General features: G+C 38.1%; 1 long non-coding RNA gene across 1 annotated transcript; it reads left to right on the forward strand.

The window, feature by feature from the left end:
• The first annotated feature begins 3944 nt into the window (after nucleotides 1-3944).
• Nucleotides 3945-6739, forward strand: LOC135472837 (uncharacterized). The gene is made up of 3 exons (XR_010444558.1): nucleotides 3945-4034; nucleotides 5228-5375; nucleotides 6665-6739. It is a non-coding gene; the product is annotated as an uncharacterized LOC135472837 (long non-coding RNA).
• Nucleotides 6740-7092: the final 353 nt, after the last annotated feature.

The raw sequence follows: 7092 nt of genomic DNA on the forward strand, positions 1-7092 counted from the left end.
TAGCCTACGACACTGGCCTAGGCTACCTTCCTAGACTGCCACGGAATGTTTAAACCATGCACATAGTCAGTGACTGGAGTCAGCTGAGTATTTGCTCAGCCAATCGGGGAATTGCATTGCCCACTCATAGTACGTGGATCGCCAATGGTAGGTAGCGATTTACATATCAAGAATGACTCCAGCAATTTTGTGCTTGAACTCCCCACAAGGGAGTTTTTAATTACTACCATAATTCAACATTTACTCAGCCATTCAGAGAGTTGCAATTGCCACCCATAATGCACAAATTGCCTAATGCTGTTCACAATTTGCATCTATCAAAGACCACTGCCTGCAATAACGTCTGTTACCACTGCAATGATTTACAGTTCTATATATCACTGCTCTGCAGTCTTTATGCACATGATAGTCAGAGTCATATTTGTGACAATATAATAATTTTATATCATTCTTATGGATTTAATGACAAGATCTTAGTACTATATAATTAGAGAATAATAAATGTATGTGACTGTCATTCTATTTTATTTTGGTTTAGAGGTCATTATTTAAATGTATAACCTAACTTGCAGTCATGCAATTTTATACAGCGCTCATTCAAGCAAGCTGCCGGTGTTCTCTGCATACCTTTTTTCTGATGCACTTAGTAACTCTTATTCTTATGGAATGGAATGTAATTCTGACATGCTCTGAGATAGACCATGTTTATGGAGAAACTGGAGTCACAGTGTCACATTGTATATCCAATATCTGAATGATGGAGCCAGTCTGGTATTGAAGTTAACATAATTGCTTCTCTGTAATTAGCTTGGGGATAATCCTTGCGTTCACAGTCTTTTTATTCTGAATCATGACTATCATGATATTGTCCACCTCATCTTTATAACATCTTGCTGAAGGCACAAGACATCACATTTATCTAGTCTCAGCATATGACACTGAGCAGGCAAGTCACAAGGAAATTCTAAATGTTAAGTTATTCTCATTTTCCCATTTCAACCACTGGACATTTTGTATTTCTTTCTGTCAAGCTGTTTTTTTTATTTGATTTTGAGTATTTTTTTTTTCTTAAAAATAAATTTTGCCTTAAATTCTCATAAGGCAATTTTGCCATCAGAGTGTCCTGGAAGATTGCCTTCCAGATATCCTGACTTTTGTGTGGTAACCTCCTGGTAATGTACACTAGCTTGATATCACTGATCCTCACCGCAGGGCTGAGCATCCAGGACCCTGGCTGATGTTATTTCAACAAAACACCATGTTTACAGATGGGTGTCTGTGGGAGAAGCTGGTTTAAGTTTCGCCGCCTATGCCTACCAGGTGTCAGAATGGATTGCTGGACCTAGAGGAATCCGCTGGACACACTGAAGCACTTTGCCTAACATCTCTGAGGCAATCTTAGAATAAACCTGTAATTAACAGTTGTCTTTTGACAGTCTGTTTAGCTGCAGGCATGACATTAACTCCCGTGATAATGTTGTGTATGACATTCTGTCAGTTTATAACACATATGCATTACAAGGATTATGACATCAGCATCGCTGTTAGCGGCCTCTCAGAAAGGGCATTAGAATTACATGTAGGTATTAGTGAGTATTTCATTACATAAAGACCAGCTTGCACACATGGAAGCTTTTTACCACCAATAGGGTTGACATGTGTTTTAACAGATAAGAATGATCTTAGGGAAAATCAAAATGTTATCTGCTGTCCATCATACATGAAATGCCCTTTGGAGTACAGCTTGCACACATTCATTGGTATAAAATCCAGTTAAAAGTCTGATGAAGAGAATAATTTCACACAAATATTTCATGGCTGACTATTGTAAATGACAATTACATAACCTTTATTACCCCGTAGTTTTTTGGTAACTGACATTTATATGTGTACATGGGTGTAATCAGTAGTGATTTGTATGATGTATTACTTCACATCACTGACATAGAATGAATGTTACTCTTTCAAGCAAAAGAAAGATTTTATTTATATCAATAAAAAATGGCTGTTTTATATATGTATGGGAATATGAATTTACAAAAATTAATTTTTTTTTTTTCTAAGTTAACCTCATTGTGGTTGACTGGAATACTTTGTTAATTGAACACGCCTGTGACATGGCGGTGGTGGGAGGGGGGGGTATTTCAGGTACCATTAGGGGATATACATGGAATCCTAACTATGCCATGGGGGAGTTTGTAGAGAGAAAATAAGTCGCAGGACTCAGTGGGATTCCTGCTACTTTAACTTAAAACAGATACTCTCAGTTTTTGTCCACACTGTGAAACTAAAGCTGAAGAGATATAATGATTGTAAGAAGTTGTTAAGTACCTGAAAGTTTTTCAACCTTTGACAAAGTATTTATGTTGAGATTTTTGTTTTGGCATTAGGCCGTGTTTCCTGTGCGATGTTTTATATGTTTCTAATATTAGGGGGGCAGCACAAGCACTCTTATAATTCCTGTATGTCAAACTTACCTATATCTGCACCCCTTTGGGATCAGACTGTGAAACAGTCTGCTCATCAGAAACCAAGAAAAGTGCTTAGTTTTCATTGAACATTGTTGTAAATGCAGATTATTGTTTCATGTATCAATTTTTCTAGAATTTTTTATCCTACTTAATCTGTCCTGTTAGTGATGATTTGTTACTAATCACGAATACCATTGTGCTACAGTGGTGACCTGTGGAATGTGTGTGACTTCTGTGATAATACATGTGACTGTTCATGTCCACAGATCCTTGTTGTGATGAACAGCCACTGTGCTAAGTGGTGACCTATGGAATGTGTGTGTGACAGATTGTTAATACATGTGACTGTTCATGTCCACAGATCCTTGTCGTGATGAACAGCCACTGTGCTAAGTGGTGACCTATGGAATGTGTGCGTGACAGATTGTTAATACATGTGACTGTTCATGTCCACAGACCCTTGTTGTGATGAACAGCCACTGTGCTAAGTGGTGACCTATGGAATGTGTGTGTGACAGATTGTTAATACATGTGACTGTTCATGTCCACAGATCCTTGTCGTGATGAACAGCCACTGTGCTAAGTGGTAACCTATGGAATGTGTGTGTGTGACAGATTGTTAATACATGTGACTGTTCATGTCCGCAGATCCTTGTCGTGATGAACAGCCACTGTGCTAAGTGGTAACCTATGGAATGTGTGTGTGACAGATTGTTAATACATGTGACTGTTCATGTCCACAGATCCTTGTCGTGATGAACAGCCACTGCGCTACAGTGGTGACCTATGGAATGTGTCTAGTTGTGACTACTGCGGCTGTAATCAAGGACGAGTCAGCTGTCATACTGCTCGCTGTGATCATGTCCACTGTCAGCAGGTGAGGGGATCCTAATCTGGCATCAGTGTATTTACTGTAAAGGAATTGCAAGACATAAACTGGTGTTCAAAACTGCATATGAACTATGGTTATCTCTATATGGTTATCCCTATATGGTTATCCCTGTATGGTTCAGTGTGAGATATGCGTTTAACTCATTTCAAGGACAGGGACTTTTCAAGATTCCACAGCCCTGGGGTGGTACAGAAGAGATTGATTGTGCTCTGTTGTGCAGTATTACATGGAGTTTGCTGGAGAGCACCTGTCTTGCACCAATATACCATATGTCACACATGGAAAAGTTTGCCTTAACATGCCAAAGTAGTTTTCTCTTGGCAGTCTGGTTTCCTCTCAGTGTAGAACTGGCAGTCATCACAGAAGTGGAACAGTTCTTAGATATGGTAGGTGATAAACAGGAATCAGATAAATAAATATTTTTTAAGTTATTGATATACACTGATTTACATGTCCAGTACTCCATAAAAGGATTGGATTTGAATGTTTTTCTTTGATGTTTTTCGCCAATTATTCCCTTGTACATAATTCTTAATGGTTTTTCCCATCTGTTTCATGTTTTTTTGATATTTTCATGATAACAGAATGAGAGATTGGTACAGGTTGAAGGGAAATGCTGCCCAGAATGTTGGCATCCTCTACTGTGCAAGTTTGATAATATTGTCTATCAGGTAACTACCGTTGTTCTTTCCCCCATTGACACAACAGACATTTCATACTGAGTTGACATTTATCATCATCAAGAATGCCAGCTAGTCAACACAGAGCTAACAGTAGCAGCTACTGTATAAATAACGTGAATGTATCACTCTGCTTGTAGCTGAAGTTGTGTTTGTTTTGGTGGAGACAGACGTTACAAAACACAGTCATTCTTTGCTTATATTCTTGCCTGGGTTAATTACTTTTGTCCATTTGAACCGAAATGCAACAGAATGTCTCAAAATAACCGCAATGTAAACAAATGCAGTTCAGCACCACGTTGTTCAAAGTTGTTCCATTATCACATTACCTTGGACTTCCTCCAAGGAATGCTACATCTAAGCCTAAATATTTACACTTGTGGTGATACATTGGTACATGACACTGCTTAATCTGTAGATGATGGTAAATGTTTATCTCAGATTCTCCAGCTATCTACTTATATAAATACATCTACTCAGATCCACTTATATAAAACGCAATTCTTTCTTATATTGGTTTACCATTTGTATTTCTTGATGATTTCTCTTTCGTGCTGTGGGAAAAAGCATATTTAACCGTAAACTTTAAAGCCATTTTGTGAGCAGAATTTTCTCATTTGTCCCTGATCTTGAGAAAGTGGACTATTTTTGTTTATATGGGTCTATAGATAGAGCAGGTTAAACTCACTTTACCTCTGATGTTTAAAGTCCTTGTGTCTAGCTCTGTTAATCCATGCCTTCCTGAGGGTGATGGTCATCTGGAAACTTCAAAAAACCTGACTCAGGGTTCTTGGTTGACCTGTTATTGCAACATATCCAGAACAGCAAAGGATTTCGTGGAGAAATTTTATATACATGCCATCACTCTTGTAGTATTTTTCAACACTGAACTAATAAAATGGGGGGGCTCTGACAGCTTGTACTTGTATGATGTGGTGGAGATCACCATGTATAGGTGAAAAAAATGCATAAACCTGAATATGTCTATGAATGACAGTAGTCATAGTTTCTTAATCAGTTTCACTAGATTTAAAACCTGTGGAGCATAAAAGTCAGTAACATTAAAATCAAGTAAACAATTCAGTAGTTGTTGTTCCTGAATCTTGCTTTGCCAGAACAAATTAGACTAATCTGAAAATAGTGAATTTGAATATACTTGTATGGAGCAATATCTTCTCTTGTAGTCTGGGGACACCTGGCACCCTGACCCATGTACTGTTTGTAACTGTGTCTCTGGGGAGAGCCTGTGTTACCAGAAGACATGTTCTGCCTGTGCCCCAGGCATGGTGCCTGTCAGGGTAGGAGAAGAGTGCTGTGGCCAATGTAGGACAGGTCAGTAGATATTGTTTATAACCTGTCATCAAATCATATTTGTATTTTGAAACATTAAAAATACTAACTGTCTATTTTGCTGGTATTGAAAACAGTAGGATGTTTTAATTTGTTTCTGAGCCTCAAGTATATGTTCAGAAAGTAGAGATGATATTTTTAACTTTTTTCTAATTCAGAAAGACTGTTGAAATGTATTCCAGTCCCAGTGTTGATCACAACACACTTTATATTTTTATTGAAAATCCATAAAACTTACTTTTTGTCTTAAACTGAAGGTTTTGAATATGTACACGAACTAGTCTGAGCTGACACATATGGTCCAGCAATGTTATGATGAACACAAAGTTAGGAGGGGTGATGTATCTTAAAACGTACTGCTTGTATTGAACTCAGGTTTTACACACATGTAGAGCACAATATATCACAAGTTAAATCTTCCATCATGGGTTTGTTGTTTGCATATTAAATACTGTAAATTACAAGTGTGTATTAGAATCGATGTTAAAGTAAATTTTAGAGGTGGTAGGCCACATCTATAAAAAGTGCTGTTGTTTTACATGTGTAAAGCCTAGTGACACAACGGGGATGTTCCATTGCTGATGCTCTGTGTGCATATTAATTACCATAAATTACCAAATTCAAGACTTTATGTTTAGAGCTAAAGTTTGCATTCGTACGTCTGCTACAGGTGGACTCTTTCACTCTTTGGTAGCCTTGTTACCTAATCTCTGTTATGTCAAGCATACATATTTTGATCTGGAATGTTCTGCAGATAGTTTGCTAGCCCTTAATGAATACATTGGTGGGATCAGATTCAGCTTACACTGGTCCAGTTGTGGCTTTGAGTCTGAACATTTTTCAGCATTAGTGTGGTTATTTCCCAGGGCTTGGTTTGGTTTGTTTTCTTTGTTCTTGAAACTGACAACTATCCTGTAACTCAAATATTTTGAGCATGGAACTTAACACAGATCATATAAGTGAATAGTATTGCTGAAAGCAGTGTAGATTGTCGTAGTTGTAGATATTGTTTGATGTTGTGGATGAAACGAAGGCGAATCTGTGGGATTTGGTGAAGTTGGGAAAGTTTTGTGAAATCATGTGGTCACCTGTTGTCTCCGCAGTGGTCTTGGAGCCGAACTGACAGGTTTTTGGGGGTGTCTCTGTGATGTTCTGTTAGTCTTATCTAACGAGCGTTCCTATCTTGCAGTGGTCTGGGACCCATGCAGTCAAGTGATGTTAGTGTTACCTGTGTTAGCTAATGACCTTTGCTGATTTCTCTCTCTCTCCAGTGGAGTGTGGCCCAGACTGTGCAGAGTGTCTGCCTGATGAGCCCAGTGTCTGTAGGACCTGCCATGATGAGAGGAAATCTGTGGAGGCAGGGCGATGTGTGGACAGCTGTTCTCCGGGGTTCTATCTACAGGACCAGATTTGTAGTCGTGAGTCAACACTATCTTACCTACCAGTTCCTGTAATAACTCCTTTGTCTTAAATCATGTCAATACATATAATATTGTTACATCAAACATCACACAAATGCATAAATGTATTTACTCCTTGGAGTGAAACCTTATTGATTTTTGCCATTCGTTGACAAATCATTGCTTTTTTTTTCTTTATTGTTTTTGTACATATTAATTATGGTTAGACACAATACTGGTATTATATTTTTTAAGTCATTGATTTTGGTGTTTTTGTATACTTTGCTGTGCAGCCTGTG

This window comes from Liolophura sinensis, chromosome 1 (genome assembly GCF_032854445.1).
Source record: "Liolophura sinensis isolate JHLJ2023 chromosome 1, CUHK_Ljap_v2, whole genome shotgun sequence".
Classification (NCBI taxonomy): domain Eukaryota; kingdom Metazoa; phylum Mollusca; class Polyplacophora; order Chitonida; family Chitonidae; genus Liolophura; species Liolophura sinensis.